Consider the following 23593-nt stretch of genomic DNA (forward strand, 5'->3'; position numbering starts at 1 on the left):
TGAACACAAACCCCTGTATTGCTCTTACACTGGTCAATTCTCTTCTTTTTTTTTTTTTTAATAAATATGAAGTTAGAACCACTCTAATGTAGCACTTCAACCAAGTATGTATTTCTCCCTTTGTCAAAATCATTGGAACATCCTATCCTAAGATTTGTTTGGAGCACAATCAAATCCTAGGTAACAAAATGTAAAGGAAAATGCTGTTTTCCTATGACACACTATGATCTTTCAAACTGAAAGTAAAAAATAGGATAAATGAACAACAAACTGTCTGGTCTTCATACATATATTTTGTTAACTACAAACAAAGTTTATGATTGCTTTCTGACGTGGTGCCACTGTGATTGGTGTGCATTCACTAGGACCAATAATAAATGTCATCACTCAAAGTACATAAAATCAGAATTATCTTATCTAAATATTCTTATCATTCTCTTATTCTCAATTTCAATCATGGAAAGGGGTAAATGACACTGTTATGCCAGATAAAAAAGTTTTATTCCTATTTCAGTGGTTCAGGTTCACTTACCTCATAAATAATGAAATGTGACTGGAAAAAATCTTCACTTGGTAATTGATCAATATATACACTTGTGATGGGTACCATATCATCATTCCAAAAGTTATAAATTAAATATTGCATAAATACCTAGCTGGTTTGAATTCTCTCACATCATTTTTATACAAATATTTGATGAAGCCGTCCAGTGATGGCTCATGACTGTAATCCTAGCTGCTCAGGAGTCTGAGATCTGAGCCCACAGTTCAAAGCCACATTGGGCAGGAAAGTCTGTGAGCCTTTGATCTTCAATTAACCACTAGATAACCAGAAGTGGTGCTATGGCTCAAGTTGCACAGTGGCTTGCCTTGAGCTGAAGAAGCCAGGGACAATGCCCAAGCCCCACAAAAGACAAGAACAAAATATTTGCTGAAATCCTTGAGATTTACAATAAGCATATCAAGAAGATCTATATTAATGAAATGTATTTAGAGCTAATTTTTAGCTAGCTAAACATACATGGATTTCAAATTTCACATTTCTGAATGAAATATGAAATGCATTTAATATGATGAAGATAGGAAAATCTAAAGTAGATATATAACCTCAAAAGTTACTGCATCTCTAATGAGAGTATATAGGAAATTGTTTAAAGGATTGTAATTGCTAGAATGAACTTGTCCATCTAGGGTCACAAAATAGATTGTACTTTCTAGTTCAGGAAATGCCAAAACAACAAATCTCTCTATTGACAGGGTAAGATGGCAAATACAGCAACAATGAACAGCAATTGGTCTGCCTACGTATTTCTCGTAAGCATTTATTCCATTTGGAATCATGAAATGTGTGTTACTTGTCAATATTGGCCTTCAACATTTTATGAGTGAAACAATGGATTCTAGATGCATTGATATGTTCAAATATTTTCTTTTTGGATCAGTGCTGAAAACCACAAGCTTATTCAACTTCAGACTAGTTGTACTTATATTAGCCTATCACTGTGTTTGGGCTTCATGTATTCTACCCCGGAAAAGATAGTGAGTACACTAGAGAAATTGAATTCAATTCTGATTCATGTCAAAAATATTCCAGTGATATGTGAACAATGAATTGGCAGTTGATATAGTGAAGAATGTGCTTACTGAGAAGAACTAATGGAACTGGGAACTACACCCTTCCATCCTATGACTAATTTTCTCCTTCATGAAGATTATAGGAAGGACTAAAACTCATACTGATTTCAACCTGTATGGATCAATACAATATACATCAACATTATATGTTTATTCTGGTGGATAGGAAGTTTCTTCTCCCCATGCATTAGAAAATGACTATTATATGGGAAATGAATTTTGGGTTTGGAAACCACAAATGTTTCAGGCCAGGTGATCATGATGGTAATCCTAGTGTCCTAGGAATTTGATATAGGAGAATCTACTCACAGATTCATAAAGTGAAGGACTTTCCTGAAATTCATTTCTATAATGAATCCCCTCAAAATCCAATTCCGTACAGTATTTTACTGGAGGAAAATCATAGTTGCCTCGTAGAACTTCAGTGTGGATCAGACTCCTTAACAAACAAACACAAAAACCTATCAATACACCAAGAAAAAAAGGGGAAAAAGCTAGAAACCTGGAATCCTACCAAATCAGGAGGCTGAGATCTGAGGATCAAGTTTCAAGGCAGCCCTGCAGGAGTCTCTATGAGGCGCTCATTACCAATTAAAAACCTCAAAAGTGGAAGTGCCACTGCTGCTCAAGTGGGAGAGGACTATCCTTGAGCTGAATAATTCAGGGACTTCCCCAACCTCAGAGATTTAGGCCAATGACCAAAACAATTGGAAAAATAGACACAAAAGTTATGCAATGTTCATCAACAATGCCCCATATTCACTTGTATACTACTTTGGAAAAAGTATCTGATTTATTTTTGCCCACATAAGAGCCTTTATGTTGTTATTAACTACCTATATGGAACATCTTGCATTTTCTCATTGAAATCCACAGAGTAATGTTCGAAGTGGTAGTGATATTTCCCTAATTCCAAAAGTTGTTAGATCACTTACATAATAATAGTAATCCTGTTCCCTATGGAAATATGTCTTACTTATTGAATCATAAGTATCGTGGCTTCTAAGAAGAAGATGGGACGAGAGAGGCTGTGACTTGATTAGATAATTTGTGACAATTTAGGAGACCAAGCAATCATTTGATTTGTCTCTTATAGTATGCTACTATTTTGCAAACCCTATCTTTATCCTTATATATATGTGAGCAGATTGTGTAGGTGATCATATATTCCTGTTACCTGTCCATTCAGAAATATATCCACGAAAAAATAAAATAATATTTTTTTTCTCTTATTTCTTTACAGGAATCACTTAGGGACACAACATGAATTCAAAGCATTTATCGTTTTTCTTATATCTTACACTAATAAATATATTGTGACACTCGCTCAACCAAATGAATTCATTTTGGTTTCTACTGCCAAATGTCCCTATCTAATTTTATTATATTATTTATTGTTTTCTTTCAATCCAGAAATAAACTCATGTTTTTATATCTTTATTGGAGTTCACCATGTCAAGTTGCATATACACATATTAAATTTGGAGTACGGAAACCACAATCATCAAATCAGAACGTACATATGTTTCCCTGAAGAAAACAAATCACACTTCATTTTTCATTGTACTAGTTTTCCTGTAAATATCATCTTCCATTTCATTTCTTCTTATACTGATAGAGCCTAATAAATGTGTAACAAAAGTACAATGATATTAGATCCCTAATCCAAATATTACATTAACTTATCTGTTACATAAAACATGGCCATGAAAATTTCGACAGCTTTTTTCAGCCAAAAAATTCACATACATCTCAATAATTTTCACGTGTAATCTCCTTAGCAGAAGGACACTGTGACTCCTTTGATGTCCCTCTGGCAGAGAAAAACCAGTTTTTGTATGTAGACACAAATTATCATAAAAACATAAAAAAAAACAAACCATGCACTTTGTGAATATAGCATAGTTTTCTGCTGAGAAACTGATATGTATAGGGCAGGAGGATGTGCATCGTCTAATAACTTCTCAATGTTGAAAGAAGAGTGGAGTATAACTGTCAAGTGTAACGCAAAACACTTTCACGAAACTATATTTGATGACTCTATCTTCATTTACAATTTTGTGTACTTTGCCGCACATATAAAGCTCCCCATATATTTATAGTCGATTTGGCATTGTGGTCCACAATAACCCTAATGAGAAATGGAATAGTCTTTAAAATATATTTTAAGTTAATCCAACATATCAAAAATTACTGGTAGGATTCCTATGCAATCAATAGTTTTGAATTATTTAGGTACAGTTGAGGAAGTTAAAGATGTGAGAATATTGCCTATATTTATTATTAGTGTTAAAATAGGACAGTTTCTAATTATGGATATATTGGAGCAGCAGGCTCTTCCTAGTTTGTAATTTCAAATACTTTTTTGATTTCCTGCAGGATTGAATTTAATATTAACTTGTGAAGAATGTTTCCGAACTTGTAAACTCCGCGAAACCTTTTCTATCAATGTAGGGATATAGGGAAAACAGAGCTATCTCCATATGTCTATATATGGACTACAAATCAATCTATATATGTATCCATGTGTAAACTAATGAAACATAGGCTAAGTGTAAGTATCAATACTTTCCTTTTTAGTTTAAGCTTATTTTCATGGAGATGTACCGAGTCATTATAATTATGTACATAATGCAGTGAGTTGATTTTTTTGTCACGTTATACTATTCCTCATTTTTCTTATCCATTATTCTGCCTCAAATCCCTGCTCAGATGTCAATTTCATTTCCTACATAGTGTCTTGTGAGGAATGTTGGGCCATTGGTTCACTGTATGTCCTCTGTCTCAAGATTTTGTTGTTCCCGTTCCCTGCTTTAATTCAGATTAACATGTATACAATCCACAAGCTAACAAAATCAAATAAACTAACATAAAAGGAGATACCATAGGAAAATAAAGAAAACAGCAAGAAAATAACAAACAGGTTTTCATAGTATTGTAAGAGAAACACCAACATTGATAATCCTTTTCTTTCCATATCTTGGAGATCATTTTGCTTAGCCTAATCTTCTATGTACATATGACCATAGCTATTAAGCTATTGCAATCCTCTTCCAGGGTGAAACTGGACATACACCAATTAATGCAATAAAGAAAACCATGGCACCTACATTATAAATTACACTTCTAGAGGAAAAATTATATGACACCTCTAGATCAGCTGAAATTTAAGCAGAAAAAGTGTATAAAGGTGAAGAAGCAATATTCAATAAACAGTGCTGGAAAAATTGGTTAAACACCAATAAAAATTGAGGTTAGATAATTATGTATCACCCCATACCAAAATCAATTCCAAATAAAGACCTCCGCTGAGATTATCAGTTGAAAGAATAGAAGAAATATTAGGGATCCTTGGAACAGATTGATACTTTCTTATTACAGACACATGAATGCATCGTCTAATAAAGGTTGGACAAATAGGATTTTGTGAACCTGCAGAGTTTCTGTATGTTGAAGGACATAATAAGGTCAATAGAAAGCCAACAAACTGGAAAAAGATCTTTACTAACCATGCAAAAGATAAGGGTCATGGAGCTGTAACACAATGATGATTCAAAAAGTTAATCCCCCCTGAATTCCAAACTATAAACTACCCTATGATAAGAAGGCTAAATATTTAAAGAGAGACTTCACTGATGCAGAATTGAAAAGGGCCAAAGGAACTATGAAAAAATGCTCAACATCTGTAACAATAAAATCAATGCATATCAATTCAACATTGAGATTCCACTGCAACCGATTAGAATGTAAACTAATGTTCATTGCAGCACTATTTACCACCACCCCAGATGCCTGAGAGTAGATTAGTGGATCAAGATAATGTGAGTAAGTGCACAATGGATTCTGTGTTTCAATAAAGAAAAATGACATCATTTTATTGGTAAGCAAATAAAAAGAAAAAAATACAAAATAAAATGGGCCAGACACAAACAAACATAGGATCCATAGTTTCCCTTATTTGTAAAAATTGGTATATGTCCTCTTCAGTCCTAGGAAAGGATCACAATACCTCAATATACATATAATCATAGATTAGGCCAAGAACAATGAACTTGAAGATACAGGAAGAATAAGTAACTATTTTGGGCTACTTTTTTAAAATGTGAAGCTCTTTCTTCTGTTTTTCCTTTATTTTCCCAGTTTCATCCAGTGTTGTCACTCTGTTTGATTTACTTATCCAGTGTATTACATGTACATTGGTCTAAATTAGGGAAAGGAAGGTAATAACAAAATCTAAGACAAAGGCCCAAGGTTCAACCAATGCAACTGCAATCCTCACAAATCAACATGTTGGAACAAACTTTAAACCTTGTGGGAGTGGATGGAGATTTGATGCAGAAGGAAAAATAAGAGGTAAGAACTTATGACTTGAAAAATATTCTCTCATGGCCTTATATATGTGACTAATACCTCTGTATATCACATTAATAAGATTAAATGATTAAGAAGGATAATCATAAATACATTCTTCAAGTTTACACATGAATACTCATGTTGATAGGTTTGTAGTACATATACATATGTGAATATAGTTCCATTTTATTTATATCAATATATTTATCGAATAGGCTCAGATTTCCCACAGTCTGCATGTTCAAAACCATTATTTATAAATCAACATTGAAATCATTTTTTCACATATTTCTATCAAATTCCTGAGATAGAAATTACAAAGGAGGAGAAATCTTGGTGCCCAAATATGTCCGTCATAAGAAACCCTCAGCTTTTCACAGCTATCATTAATATGTGCAAGATTCTTACATGTGAAACTTCCTCTTCTGTAGTCAAGTACTTCAATTCTATTGATAAAATAGGAGCCCAAACCTTTAATATATTTTTTGCATGGTATATCTTCATAAAATATACTGAAAGAGCTATTTTATTTAGTAATAGGCATGTTGTGGACAAGGATTGTCAAATCAGCTATAACATCATAATTGGTGTCTTAAATATGTGGGATAAATTACACGCAAGATGAAATCAACGTTAAATAGATTCATCGGATATGGTTTCATTAAAGTGTCATAAATTAAAACCAAAAGTTACAGCTTAATCTTCCTTGAACATTTCAGAAATATAACTGGAAATTCTCAAAAGATACATGTTTGCTTGCCTCATAAATGTCAAATTCTATGTCCAAAAGTATGGTATGTTCATATCGTGTAAATTTGCCCCCAAAACTAATAAATATTGTCCAATAATATACGTAAACATTCAAGAATCTGTTTTTGCCATGTCATAGGCATTGTGAAGAAGTCACAGAATCTTTCTGCAGCTTAGATAACACATGAGAAATATTGAGATATATTAGAATCATCTATCTTGAAAAATACATTGCAAAATTATTGGATTTAAAAATCCCGCAAAGTTTTCCTACCAATTCTTGTGTTTGGAACACAAAGATTGATGGAAAATTTGTATGAGGGATCAAATATCACTATTCTTTTCTCATATTTTTATTATGCTCTACAGCAATAGTGAATGAAATGGAGCATAATATTCCCAGGCAAAGATATCTATTTTGATGGGGCAAATTACACTTAGAATGTAGGAAATATTCCTTTCCTCAGTTTTGTTTCTTCAACGAACAATGGGAATGGTAATTAATGGGCACTTTTTATTGTCAAAAGTGCAAGAATTCCATGCTCCATCTTGGAGACTCAATATTCACAAAGAGTTCTTTGTATTCTAGTAAAGGACTGCTGTTAATAAGTTATTCATGGAAGACTCTTGATAGTATATAGCATACTGGTAAGGATCTAGGTATATGTAGGTAAAGGAAATTGATCTCACACATTTTCCTTCACATGGAAACAAATTTGTGATATGTATTGAGAATATTTGAAGGAAAATTTGAATTGATTGATTTTGAAATCTAATTTGCCATAACTCGCTATATAATGCCATCGAAAGTTCGCTTGTCTTCATAAGGCAGTGAGTATTTTGAAGTACTTATGCCTACCACAAAGTTTGTAGACTTCCAATGATACAGAGAGATATTGTGAATGTTTTGTTCTTCCTATTTTTATTCATAAGTTGCCTCTCATGGGGTTTTTACTCTGGGTTTGGAGGCTGTCCCTTTCCTCTTCAGGTCAAGGCCTGAGCTCTCTGCCTCTTGAGCCACGAGGCCTCTTCCAGGTATTTGGTATTGGTGGCTATTTGGAGATAAGAGTCCCATGGACTTTCCTGCCCAGGCTGGCTTTGAATTACGTTTCTCAGATCTCAGCTTCCTGAGTAGCTAGGATTTACAGGCAAGAGCCACAAGTACGTGCTACTTCTTACTCTTTGAAAATATAGTACCACATAGTAAATTTGAAATCATGCTGAAGTATTTAAACAACACGGAAGAAATTTTGAATCATTTCCAACAAGAAGATTTGCACTGAAGTTTTCCTTCCAACTTTCATGTTGCTTCCAACTGAAGAGCAAACTCAGATATCAGTTAGGAAGGGAAATGAAAATTTTCAGAAACATATAGAACAAAAATCATGTAGGGAGTTCTTTTGAATTGAACTGGATTCATTCATGGAAGTAAGATTTTTTTTACAAGCCAGTGTTTTTCACTTTTAACGATTGCATTAAAAGAAGAGATTTACCTCTAAAAGCATGATATCATTTGTGTCTTTTTTATAAGGTTACACACGGTTCCTACAGCCTATTTCCTACCTACACAGTAAAATATTGCTCAACTAATATTCCAGTTTAGAAGACAATTATTTGTAAACCTTTACTTTTACTCACAGCTGAACAAATATTACTATTATACAATTTTTACTATCTCTTACTCTCTCCGCATTCATCCTTCAAATCTTCCTTAAGAAACTCTGAAGTAATACCTGCTGATATGGTAAAAATTTGGATAAATGACATGATAGTGGTAAGGGCTTCTTCATATGGGTACATGTCTTCAGTAGGCAATTGAGAATTTTGAGGGGACATTTGAGGAAGAGTTTTATATTGCCCTAGAAGCACCCTGATTGAAGCCTAATATATAACGTCCAAATTTCTGATTTCCTATTCAGATGCACACTGGTATCAAAAGGAATGAAAAATGCACAGGCAATGAGTGTACCAATCAAACCTAGATGATGGGTAGGCATGGGAAAATAAATATAAGCAGTAGGATCTTTTTATATGTGAGTTAAAAAGGGTAAGAATTCCCCCCAAAATTCAATTCTACTAAACCACAACACAGTTTTCAGGAAGTCTAAAAGGAAAAACATAGGGCATGCTGCGGGTCTTTCTTCACTTTTGATATTTGTTCTTTCTGGGAGTTATTCATGTGCCATAATGTGAGGTGGTACTCAATAAACTGAGTAATCTTGACAAAAGATTATGAAAGAGTAACTATAGCCCCATTCTAGAGGCACACTGGAAGCAAGGGAAAACAGCAGTTGATATACTGCTTGATGTTAGCCCTACTTTCTCCAGAGGTAAGGTTACCTGCTCTGCTTGGTGAGTCTAGTTTATATTGGCACATATCCAATAGGTTATTTTCAATCTTGTAACATGTACTAGTTTATGTTCTTCATTTCTCTCTTGGTTCTAACTAACATATATTGTCTTCTGTTTCTGTAAAATTCAGTGGTTTGACTTCTGACAAATTAATTTTTCTACAATCTTTACTCAACTTAGTATAACTCAAAGCAATTATACACACTTAAGATGTTTTCTACCTATGGAACTGCAGTTGAAATCTCTCAATATGAACCTCAGTAGTATTCCTTCACTTTCCTCATATTTTTAATTTAAATATTGTCGGGGCGTGTTAAGTCATACTGCCTAGCTGTTAATCAAGTTGCAATAACATGGTATATTTTGGGGAAATGACATGATACTGATAAAGGCATCTTCATGGGTCTACTGGGCCACAGTGTGTGATTTGAGAATTTTGTGGAGTAATTTACAGTTGTTTAATGCTGTTATCCATAATTTAGAAATGTCCTACAAAATTTAGTCATCAGAAGCTAAAATGCTTTAGTGTTTTTTTGTATGAGACATTGGTTGCATAGAATCAAGCTGACCTTTCTGTAAATTTGGCTGTGTGTCCTCACAACATTCACTAATGAGTTCCATGGAAACAAACCAATAAGGATATACTAATTTCAAAGGAACCAAAGTCTAATGAGGAAGTTAGAAGTAAGCTTCATTCATAGCACAAGTCCAAAATAACATACACCTTTTAGACCTTTACTATGCTGGATATACTATCTCTCTGACCGTGTATGTAGTCAACACTTCTTAGTACCATGGCAATATAAATAGATTAAAGTAGTAAAGCGGCTTTAAATTGCAGTAGTTACTTTAATTGGGAGGAATAACAAAATGAGGAAATACATGCTGGGAATAAGCTTGGGCATGGTTGGGGTTTTGGACTTGGAAGACCAATGAAATAGAACGGAAGACCCAGAAATGAATTGATCTAATGTTCAATAAAAGAGCCAAAAACATAGAATGGAAAAAAATTGCTTAAAGACCTGTAAAAACTCTAATTAGATGCTTATGAATCATCCTTCATCAAAATCAAGTGGATCAAACACCTCAAACTCAAAGCAGAAACATTGAAAACATAATAGGAAGGAATAAAAGAAATTCTAGGGCTTGTTAGCATATGTCAAAACACAACAAATGAAAGAATGTTTGGACAAGTGGGATTGCATGAAGCTGAACCTGCAGATCTTCTCCATGGCAAAGGACATAGCTAATAAGATCATCAGAAGCCCACAGGGTGGGAGAAAATATTCACTAACTGTACAACAGACACCGCCTCATATCTGTAATATATTTAAAACTCAAAAAAATAAACCCTCCCCGAACAAATTTTCAAAGAAACAACTTCCTTATCAACAAGTGGGCTAAAGCTTTAAAGGGAGTCTCTGAAGAGGAAATAAGAATAGTCAATAGACACATGAAGAATAGTCAATAGACACATTACAATGTAATAGACGAATAGTCTTTAATTTTGGTTCTGGTTTTGCTTTGGGGCTTGTGCTTTTTCTTTTGTCCTTAGAGCGCTTTCATTTAGAATCCTCTTGTATGCTTCTCATTTCATGACTTTTGTCTTTTCATTTTTAATCAGAATATATTTGACAACAGTTTCAGGATGTGATTGAGTCCTTCTGGATATCAATGAATATGGGCCAACATTAAAGTTTGATTACAGTATAATTGCTTTTCACTTTCTGCCTAAATGAATCGAATTCCATACTTGAGACAGGGGGAAAACATTATAGTTTTTTTTAAAACATGTGTTCATTTTACCATTGAGGAAGTAGTACAATCTATGTCCAGAGTATATATCGACCCTTACATTATACTCATATTTTCAGTATTCTTCAGGAAATGCTATCGAGAACTTAGAACAAATAACTCCCAGCTACCACTACCACATACAGAATAACCAGACATTTGGAAGCTTTAATCAGTTTTATGGTGATCGTTTGGAAGGGACAAAACAAATAAGTCTGAACACAGAAGATAGGATTTTAAAGAAGAGGATTTTAAAATGTACCATGCTAATCAAACTAACAATAGTTAAGACTTGCCTTAAGAATCACATTCAGGAGATACTGCTCAGACATCATTACCTCACATAAAATTATTATCTGCCCAAATACAACCATCATGTAATTTGGTTGAAGATTGAAGGTCATCCATCTAACATGTTTTCCTGTATTTTGATATCAATTCTTTCTTGTATTTTGCGATGATTAAAAATTGAAGACCTGAACTTTTGCTTAAATCTGTTTGGATCAAAATCAATTGACTAACAGAACACAAATATTTTTTGTTTGAGTGTAGTATCACATGATGAATACAACAGTGTAATAACAGGCATAATTTCAAACATAAACACATGTATTAAAAGTTCATACTCCTTCCAAATGTACTTTGTGATGCTTAATTTCCAGTGATAGACATCAGGGTCAATATTTTGTGATTTCAACAAAGTATTTGCTTGAAGAAGGGATGTACATTGCTTCTATAATCTTAACAAAATATGCCAACAAACAAAATGCATGAACTATGAAGAAGAAAGGAATGAAGTAAGGCTCTTTACCTAACTATCTCGCTTAGAGATAGTAAATGTAAATATCTGATACCATTTTGCTTGAAATCAATGTAATAATTTTTTTCAAAAATTGTTCTCCATGAGAATGTGGGAAGAATTGTTTTCATTTTTCTACCTTGAGTCAAAGATAAATTACAATTTTCTAGAATACAATTAGATGAAATGCTAATAACTATATAACCTGCACATTTTGAAAATACTGATGTGCCATAAGCACATGCTTCCCAAATTTTAGGGTAGCATGTTCTTCTATAAACTTTCAGAGGATCAATTTTACAAATGTGTGTAATAATAATTAATTACTACTGGTTTTTCCATAAATCTTTCATTGTTCATATAAACTGCTGTCATGTTCATCTTTCTTTCTGAACATACTATTTATTTTTAGACTGTATTGCACATAAATATATAATAAACTGAAAACCTTCCTTTTGCTAATTGGACTGGTTCTTAAGCATATTTACTTTTTCTAAATTTTATTTTCTTCTAAAGATCCTGTACACAGACATTAGAGATACAGTAGTAAAGCAATTAGTACATTAGTAGTTGATAATTGTTACCTCTTCGTTTATGGTTTTCTCAACAGCACACTCTTCTCCACCTCCCACACTCTTCCCCAACGACTCTTTCCTCAGCCCAAAGTGGAAATGTTCTTCTCCTATATACTCTCATGTGGCTATCATTGTTGCAATGATATGTCCTTGTTACAGTGTTCTCAGTGTTTTGTTATTACCCTTCCAATTCCTAGATTAGACAAATCTATATGTAATATGCAGGTGAAGAAAATCAATTAAGGTGACAAAGGAGGATATATCATAGGATGAAAAACCACTTAAAGAAACAATAAAATCACATAATAAATTAAAAACAATAACAATAAAACAGAACTGTTCAGTCCATATCCTGGAGTATATTTCACTTATCAACATCTTATATAGACATAGGTTCATAGTCTTTGATCTTTCAGGTAATTACTGCAAATAAGGGAAACTATGGCACTTAAATTTATTTGGGACTACCTTACTTCACTTACTATGATTTTTTCCAAATCTTCCAATTTCATAACAAATGGGCCGTGTCATTCTTTCTGTTGGAAGCATAGAATCTCTCTCTCTTTCTCTCTCTCTCTCTAACATTTTCTTGATCCACTTTCTATTGAGGAACATCATGCTTGCTATCATATTTTACGTAGGGTGAAGTGTACTGTGACAAATACAGAAGTGCTGGTAGGTTTAGTATGCTCTTGTTTCTTTTCATTTGGATAAATGCCCCAAAGTGGGATAGGGAATCTCAATGTGTAGTCTTTGACAAATGTGCGTATTGCTTGAATCAGTTTACACTGTCACCAATAATGCAGTAGGGTTTGCTGTTGGCCACATTCTCTCCCACAACCATTGTTAATTTTCTTGGACATAGGCATTCTAATAGGGTGAGGTGGAATCTCAATATTGTTTTGACTTGCCAGTTTTGTTGTTTATGGCAGCAATTTCAGCATTTCTTCCTGTATCTATTGGACATTCTTACTTCATCATTATGTCTTAGCCCACTTGATTGTGAGCCAATTGTTTTTTGAGGATTTGTTTTAGGAGGAATTAATTTTTTGAATTCTAAGTATAATTTGTATAGGAGGCCCTTGTTTGTTTTGAAGCTACTAAAAATGTTATCTTAATCTTTGGATTTTCTATTGAACTTGCTAGCTGTATCCTTTGCCATACGGAAGCTCTAGAGTTTCATGCAATCTCATTCGTCTAACTTCTTTTTCATTTGTTGTGTTTCTGTTTCTGGTTCTATATTAAGAAGATTTTGGTCTGTGACAAGGACGACTGGAGTTTCTCTTATTGCTTCCTGTAATGTTTTCAAAGGTTCTGCTTTTCTTTGCAGGGCGATTGTTCATTTGTAGTTGATTCTGGTGCAGGCTAATATATAAGATTCTAATTTCAGTTTTCTACAGTGTTTATACAATTTTCCATAAATATTTACTGAAGAAAATGTCTATATTCCATTCGAATTTTTTGTGTTCCTTTTCAAAGATTAGGCTATAGGACTGTAGGTTCACTTCTGTTTCTTCAGTTCCATTCCATTGTTCTTCAGGTTTGTTCTGCTAGCAGTATTAAACTCTTTTGATTACTATGGGCTTGTCATATAGTTTGGAGTCTTGTAATTCTTCCAGAACTATTTTTTCTGGAAAAGATTATTTTTGCTATTTGAAATCTTTTATTGGTCTATATGAATTTTTGGATGGCTTCAAATCCATTAAAGAATGAGGTGGGGATAATAATGGATAGGGCATTGAATCTGTAGATAGTCTTTGGCATTATTGCCATTTTTACAATGCTAATCTTCCAAATACAGGAAGATGGGAGGTTTCCCACTTCCTTAGTTCTCCTTTAATTTATTTTTTCAGGTTTTTAACTTTTCATCATAAAGATTCTACACTTCTGTAATTCCTAGATCTTTTATTTTTTCTGTGGCTATTGCAAAGGAGTTTTTTTTCCTGATTTCAGCTGTGCTGTTCTCATTATTGGCATGAAAGAAAGCCACTGATTTTGGAGGGTTAATTTTATAGTCTGATAAAAATTCAACTCATCTAGAATAACTTGGGGGTGCACACTGCCTGCTTTAAATACAAGATCATGTCATCTGCAAAGAGGGGTTGGATTTTACTTCATGTTTCCCTATTTGGATCCCCTTTATGTTGCCATCTTGTCTAATATTGTATAGGAGAGAGTAGAGAAAGTGGATATCCCTTTATTCTTCTAGAGTTTAGAGGAAATGACATTAGCTTTACACCTTTATGTATAATGCTTTCTGTAGGTTTGTCAGACACTGCCTTTATTGTTTTGAGAAATGTTCCCTGGATTCCTAGTTTGTCCATTGCTTTCATCATAAAGGGAGTTAGATCATGTCAAATCCTTTTTATGCATTTGTTGAGATAATCATATGGCTCTATGCTTGCTCCTGTTTATGTGATGTATTATATTAATTGATTTCCATATGGTGACCCAGCTTTGCATCCCTCCCTCTGTCACATAATATTCTGCACAGCATTAATTCAGACCAAGGAAAGAACACTTAAAGCTATCAAGGAGAAAGGGTCAATCACCTATAAAAGGAAAACAATCGTAGTAACTTCAGATTTCTCAGCAGAGACAAAGCAAGAAGAGCCTGGAATGATATACACCATGCCATAAAGACAAACAGCTATCAAGCAAGTATGTCATACCCAGAAAAATTTGTCTTCCTAACAGTGGGTCACATAAAACCTTCCGCCAGAAATAAAAATTGAAACAATATATCTCCACCAAACCATCCCTACAAAAGGTAACTAAAGATACCGTAAACAAAGAAAACCCACAACAGCGTAAATGAAAGGCAAGTAACTTCCCCCAGAGAATCCAAGAAGCACAGGAAGATCCCAGATTCCATTGACCCCAATAAGATGAGTTAAGTGATATGAAGTACCAAACACCTCTCAGTCCTAACTCTTAATATTAATGTATTTAAATATCCAATTATGTGATATATATTGTTTAGTTGGATCAAAAAGCAAGAGGCTTCTAACTCTTGCCTTCAAGAGACACACCTTGGCCACAAAAACAAACATATTCTGAAAGTGAAACACTAGAAGAAAATCTACCAAGAAAGAACCCACATTAGCAGGATGGAGTTGAGATCTTAATATCAGATAAAATAGAATTCAAGATAAATAAGCCAAAAGCAATAAAGAAGGTCACTATATGCTAATTAAGGGATCTCTCCTTCAGGAAGATATCACAATTATATTCGCCAAAATGGAGCACACAATTTTTTCCAAAGACATACTAGTTACCCTAAAATCACACATAGAGAGAAAGACATTAATTGTTAGGGACTTTAACAAACTATTATCCCTGCTTGATAGATTAACCCAGCAAAAACTCAACAGAGAAAACTCAGACCTAAATAACTCCATAGATCAACTAGTCTTAACAGACATCTACCGAATATTTCTACCAACAGCATCAAAATACAGGTTTTCTTAGCAACAGTTGGATCAGTAACCAAAATAGACCACATTTTAGGTCAAAAAGTTAATGTGATCAAATTCAGAAATATTGAAATTTTGCCCAGTCTTCACACAGACCACAAGGGAATAAAATTATAATTCAACACCAAAAACCACACAGGGAGGGTGAACAACATACTGTTGAACCACAGGTTGATCAAAGAAGGATTAGAAAGGAAATCCAAGTGTTCATGATATATAACAAAAATCAACACACAAATCCCAATCTCATTTGGGAAACAAAAAAGCAGAGGCAATTAATAGCTCTGAGTTCCTACATCATCTAATTGGAGAGAGCTGAAACCAATAATTTAACAAGACACCTGAAACTCCATGAAGAAGAGCAACAAGCTAAACCCCAATCCAGTAAATGGAAAGAAATAAGTAAAATTAAGCAGAATTAAATGAAGTAGAGTTCAAAAATCTATACAAAGAATAAACAAAGAAAGAGTTGGGGTTCCCAAAGGTAAATAAAATTGACACACCCTTATCAAATCTTACCAAAAACACAAGAGAACTCAACAATATAAACAAACTCATATACTACAGGACAATGGAAACATCATCATCCTCTCACTCTCTGTCTCTGTCTCTGTCTCTGTCTCTCTCTCTCTCTCTCTCTCTCTCTCTCTCTCTCACACACACACACACACACACACACACACACACACACACACAAAGGTGTTAAGAACATTTTCAGGGAATATTTCTCACACCATTATGATAATAAGCTTGAGAATCAGGATGAAAGGGACAAATTTCTTGAAAATATTGACATGCCCAAACTAAACTAACATGATTTAAACCAACTTAGCAAACCCATATCAAGCATGAAAATAGAAACAGAAATAACATTTCTCCCACCAAAGAGAATCCAGGACCAGATACATTACAGCTGAATTCTACAAGGCATTTAAAGCCAAATTTACAGAAATACTCCAACTCTTCAATGAAACCGAATGTGAAAGTTTATTACCAAGTGAAAGTTTACTATGAAGCCATCGTAACCCTCATCCGAAAACAAGGCAGGGACTCATCAAAGAAAGAGAACCATTATGTTGATGACAATCAAAAATAATCTCCTCAACGAACCTCTGGTCAATAGACTTCAAAAACTCACCAAAAAAATGATACAATGCTTTCAAACGGCCTTTATTTTATGGATGCATTGATGGTTCAATTTATGCAAATCAATCAATAAAATTTATCAAATCAACAAGAACAAGTATAAGAATGGCATGATTATCTCAATAGATGCAGAAAAATCATCCAACTAGCAACACACCTTTATGATGATAGCTCTGGAAAAACTAGGAATTCACAGAACATTCTTCAATATCATAAAGGCTGTGTATGACAAAGTTACAGCCAGCATTATACCTAAAGATAAATATCTAAAGCCATTTCATCTAAATTCAGACACAAAAGAAAAATGCTTACTCTATTTCTCTTCAATTTAATATTAGACTGTAAGAGTAAGAAGACAAAATGCAAATATATTGGGATCCAAATATGGAAAGATGAATTTAAACTCTCCCTCTTCGCAGATGCATGATCTTGTATTTAAAGAATGCCTTGGACTCTCCCCCCAAGTTATTCGAACTGGTTCAAAACTTTGGTAAAATAGCAGGATACAAAATTACCCTCAATAATCAAGTCCTTTCTTGTATTCTAATAAGGAGAAGGCACGGCTGAAAGCAGGAAAACAACTGTTTTTTAATAGCCCCACAAAAAAAAAAAATTAGCAGTTAACTAAAAAAGTGAAGGATGTCTAAGACAGATGAAAATTTTAAAACACTAGAATAGAGAAATTAAAGGATAACTGATAAAGTAGATAAACCTCCCAAGCCCCTGGATTGGGAAGATTAACATTGTGAAATGGCAATCTGACAAAGGCTATCTACAAATTGAATGTGATTCCTATCAATATCCCAACCTCATTCTTCAAAGAAATAGAAGTTGTAATCCAAAAATAGGTATAGAATAAGCAAGTACACACACAAAAAATCTGTTTTTGATGTTGGTATAATTTGTGGAGGGGAAGGAAAAAATATTGTTTAAACAGGGGACCCATTGCCACAATGAGATGTACAAGATGATATGTCGAAAATGAATTTAACAACTTTGGCGTGGTAGAGTAGAGATGGAAAGGGTTAGAAAGGGGAAACAAAGAAGGAGGCAACAATGCTTGATAAGAAATGCACTCATAACCTTGTTCATGTAATTGTAACCCCTCTGTAAGGTATTTCCACAAAAACAAAAATTTGAAATTAAAAAATATATAAAAATATACATTACCTGACATGTAACTGTAATCCTTCTGTACCTCAACTTTACAATAAAATTTGAATTAGAAGAAAAACGAACTCTATAATTTAGGCAGAGAGAAGAGCAAAGGGGAGTGTGGGATTGTAGTTGTGAAGGTGGGAGGTAGGAAACATACTTACCTTGCTCATGTATCTGTAACCCCTCTGTAAAATATTTTTACAATAAAAAACATATTAAAAAAAGAAGGTAGAAATGTCATCTCTGATACTTGGAGGTGAGATATTTGGGTGGTAACTTAGGTGTTTGAGGCATTATATGAAGAGGAGGAGAATGCAGCTAGGACATCATGTGACCTACTTGTTCATCCTAGTGCTCTGCCGAGTTCCCACCCTCCCGCCCCCTCGATCGCCCCTCCCCCCTTCAAACACTAGGAGATGAGGCTGCTGATCTTGAATTTCCCAATTCTAAAAGTCATGAAACAAATAAATAAGCCTTTATTCCTAATAAATTGCTCTGCTTATGTCATTCAATTATAGCAACTCCAGCAACAAAGAATGGACTAAGATCACCATTAGGTTTATGCCAAGTGAAATGAACCAGTCACCAAAGTGACAGCAATTATTCATGTACAAGTCTCCTAGACTAGGGTGAAAGTAGAAATGCAAATGACAGGATTTGAGATGGGATACAAATGAGGAATCATGATTTCCTTTTGTCGGGATTGGTATTTGTGCTCAAGGTCTAACATTTACTCAGTTTGCCTGTCCATCACCACTTGAACCATGCCTCCATTCTGGGTTTCTGCTGGTTACTTTGATGAGGAAGTCTCAAAAATTTTTCTGGATTCCAACCTTGATCATCTGCTTCTCAGTCTTATGAATGGCTCAGATTACAGAAGTGAGACACGAACCCTCATGAGATAGAATCACTAACACAGAGTTTCAGATGTTAAGAAATGAGCTTCAGAAAGAATAACCCTGTCCCCTTTGTTAGGAAAAGGAAATAATTAGAAAAATTTATATTAAGTGAAGTAAGACAGGCCCAAAGAATCATAGGTCCCATGGTTTCCCTTACCCAAAGTCAATAATTACATACTATGTTAAACACTATGCTTATTGCACTCTATATTACAGATAGTGTGAAGTGAAAAAATTTGGACTTTTTTATATGAATTAGTACATGCTATTTTAATATCATAAATTCACATCTGTGATTTTAAACCAAGGAAAGAAGATTTTAGAGTTATAGTTAAATATGAAAGTGTACTGTGTCTGAATTAAACAGAAAATTCTGAGTTCATACAGACAAAATTATTTTCTTTTCACTAAAGACTTGGAAGTAATACCATTGGGAATAGTCAGGCAAAATGAGGCAGCATTAACATCATGTCAAACAATGTGTGTCTTACTCTGCTACCCCTCAACTAAGACCTGCACATTCCTAGGTGTCATGAAATTTCAAGTGTTTCTCTTAGAATTCTATTTGGAAAAATTCTACATCACTAATTCTTTTTCTACGTTCTGTTACATGAAACAAAATATCACACAAAAAATTGAAATAAAATGCACACACATGTTAAAGACACCAACAGAATAGAATTCCCACAGGACAAAAACATGTTGTGCCAATTTTTTTTCTTTTTTTAAGTATGAAAACATCAAACACATGCTAATTTGAGTAGAGACATAAGGATAAGTGTCTCTCAGAAATGAGGTTGTGTTAATTTGTAACTAAATTTATCTGGATGAGCCTAATATAGCAAATTCCTTGAACGCATCAAATTGTTTAAAACAATTTTCCCCGCAGGCTGAAATTTTCTTAATAGAGGCCCGGAAACACAACAAATCAAAGAAAGGTTAGACAAATGGGATTGCATGAAGTTGCAGAGTTGTGTATGGCAAAGGACATAGCTAGAAAGATCAATAGAAAGCCCACAGATTGGGAGAAGATCTTCACTAGCCATACAACAGACAAGGGTCTCATATCTAAAATATACTTGGAACTCAAAAAATTAAATCCCCAACAACAAATCCTCAAAGAAACACCTGCCCAATAAATAAGTGGGCTAAAGACTTAAAGAGAAACTTCTCTGAAGAAGAAAGAAGGATGGCCAATATACACATGAAGAAATGCTCAGCTTCCCTAGCCATAAAAGAAATGCAAATCAAAACAACATTGAGATATCACCTCACCCCAGTTACAATGGCAAAAATCAAGAACTCTAACAACAGATGCTTCATTGTTGGTGGGAGTGTAAACTTGTTCAACCACTTTGGAAAGCAGTATGGAGGTTCCTCAGAAGACTTCACATAGAGCTCCTCTATGACCCAGCAATCCCACTTTTGGGCATTTACCCAAATGTTTACAAACAAAACCACACTAAAGCTACCAGCACAACTATGTTTATTGCAACATTATTTACTATAGCTAAGATATGGAACCAACCAGATGCCCCTCAGTAGATGAATGGATCAAGAAAATGTGATATATATACACAATGGAATTCTATGCCTCCATCAAAAAGAATGACATTGCCCCATTTTTTAGGAAATGTAAAGACTTGGAAAAAATTATATTAAGTGAGGTAAGCCAAGCCCAAAGAAACATAGGTCCCATGGTTTCCCTTATTTGCAATATCTAGTATATGTATGAGTCAAGCAGAAAAGTTCAGATAAGGTGATGTTAGGAAAATGAACCCTGAGGTATGTATTTAAATGTTTTTTTTTTCTTCCATGCATTTGTTTCTAATGCATTTATAAGATTATTTCTTTGTTGCTTTGTATGTCCCTCCCCCACAGTATAACCCCTGCTTTCACTGTATTTGATGTCGGTATAATTTGTAGAGGGGAAGGGGAAAAACAAATCGTTTAAAGAAGGATACAGGTTGACCTGCTGCAACAATGAGAAGTACAAGTTGTCATGTCTGAATGAACTTTACAAATTTGGTGCGGGGGGGAGGATTGGGTGGAAGGAGCAGGGGGTTCGGAAGGGATGGGAAAGGTAAATAAAGGAAGAGGCTACAATGCTTGATAACACATGTACTCATTGTCTTGCCCATGTAATTGTAACCCCTCTGTACAATATTTTCACAATAATAAAATAAGACAATTTTCACTGTACGTGGACTGAGTTCTACACATGTTTAAAAGAATAAAATGACAAAAATCATGACATACTTAAAAATTCAGAAATGCAATAGTATTCATATTGAAAACTAAACACTACTACCTTTAAAAGAACAAAATAAGTAAATAATAGAATCTGAGCAGTATATATAAGTGCACATAATTTAAACTATTCCAAACTACACTGTTTTAAAAGACTGAATATGGGTTATCTAAAGGAAAACATCATGAGAAGAGAGAACTGAAGTAGTTTCAGGAAAATAATATCTTAATGAATGGTTGTCAAAATCTTTCTAGTACGGACAAAATCACACATCTATTTAGTTAGATCCAAAAAAGAACCAAGTTACTCGAGCTGATTTGAAACTTTGGCAAAGAAGCAGGATGAAACTACAACATTAATATGGATGTTGACTCTGGCATGGAATTCATTTCCTCCTTCATTTAACAAATGAATATATGAAAGAAAATAACTTCTTCAACTAAATATCAAGACATCACTCAAAGATATAATCAGAAAAGTCATCATGCAACCTGTAATGCAAATTTGGATTAAATAAAAATCAGTCATACCGATTCTGATATTTTAAATGATGATTTTTTCATAAATTATTTCCTTTAGCTGCATTTTAAAAACATTGCATTAAATGATACATATCTTGGTAACTAAATTTGAATGCCTCATTAAATTTTGTTTTGAGGATGTCTCACTTCAGTTCCTAAGCCATGAAATGATGTTGGTTACAAACAAATCCTCATAATCAGTTTGCAATACACGAAATCTTATAATCATGATATCAGTAAGCATTGGTTAAAATTTTGATATCATGTTCCCATGACTAATGGGGCCTATCTGCATGAGGATAGGTCTACCTGGATTCCTCAGCCTAAATTTAGTCACTGTTAAAAATGTTTATATCTTTATCTGTCACCCATCAGAGATTAAAACTCATGGAAAGCCTAACGAAATTGTTAAGAATTTAGCTTTTCTGGATATAAACAAACATGCAGTGTAGAGTAATTCATTGGTTTAAAGTCAACCTCTTTCTCCAAAACATTCTAATGATTTCCTTACATTATTCTCAAGAAGGGATGGGAAATGTGAGGAGAAGGGGATTAACAAACCAATGTCTTCAAATATTCATAATTTTGATTTCCCTCTTTATTTATTTATTTTTATTTCACTATAGGCATTTTTGATAAAAACAGGATGAATAATTGATTTCATGGTCAGTTATAACATATTCTAGGGGCAAGTTCCCAACCTCCTTCAGAAAATGATAGATAACCATTAAATAAAGAAAACACATTCGACAAATAGCAAAAAGTATGTACCTATAGAGATAATATTTTGAAGAATTCTTTGGAAATTGTTCTAATATAATAATGTGATTTACCAGTTTCACATTGACAGTGATTAACTAGAATATTTTAATGCTAATTGGACAAGATTGTCTTTCTAAATGAGCAAAAACAATTTCTCCTTTTACATTAGCAGATAAATAACTGAACAAACAATGAAAATTAAGATATGAAACTATAGCAATGATAATGAATTATCATCTTTTCATTAACAAATATTAATTTCACAATGATTTTATTATGTCATGCACATTTGTGCATATAATGTAGCTTGATAAAATTTATTACATTTATTAATTTCGTTATCCTCTTTTTATACATATGTTTTATATGTCATCATAGAAACTTCCAAAATATTTGAATATATTTCCGCAACACTATTTCTCTTCACCTCCTCTCTCACCTGTTCCCAACGCTAATCAGTTCCATTTTCTACAGCTGAGTCATTTAATTTATTTTCCAAATCTAGAGTCCGTATATGAGAAATCTAGTATTTGTTTTTCAGTCTGGCTTATTGTTTAATATGAAGGTTTACAATTCTATTTTCTTGAAGATTATATAAATCCATAATTATGTGTCGCTAAATAATATACCATTCTTTCTCTCTCACTCTTTCTCTGTGTGTGTATATGTGTGTGTGTGTGTATATATATATGTATATATATATATTACAATTTTTTTTCAATCAGTGATTAAGAATCACTTACGTTAATTCTGTAGGTATTTACATGGTTTTTTATGTGGGGGAAGGAAGGATCTAAATAATGATGTTTGGACTGAAAAATGTGCTTTTTAGGCAGGTGCTCTAGTATTTGAAACTTTCCTCATCAGTATTTTAATAATGCATTGTATGAAAAACATAAATTTTAATTACAATTCCAAAGGTGACCTTTTCAGTATCTATAATTTTTTATTACACTGTTACATTTAGTAGTCATTTGAGTATGGGAATATTTATGTGCATGAATATGCATGCATGACGGTATATGTAGCTGACTCCAAGGGAGCTGCAAGTATATGAGATATAGGATTCAAATAAAAGTTTGAGACCTGTAATTTGCTAAATTGATGTATATGTCCAGTTTG

This window comes from Dipodomys spectabilis, unplaced genomic scaffold (assembly GCF_019054845.1).
Source record: "Dipodomys spectabilis isolate Male_0828 unplaced genomic scaffold, ASM1905484v1 ptg000319l, whole genome shotgun sequence".
Classification (NCBI taxonomy): domain Eukaryota; kingdom Metazoa; phylum Chordata; class Mammalia; order Rodentia; family Heteromyidae; genus Dipodomys; species Dipodomys spectabilis.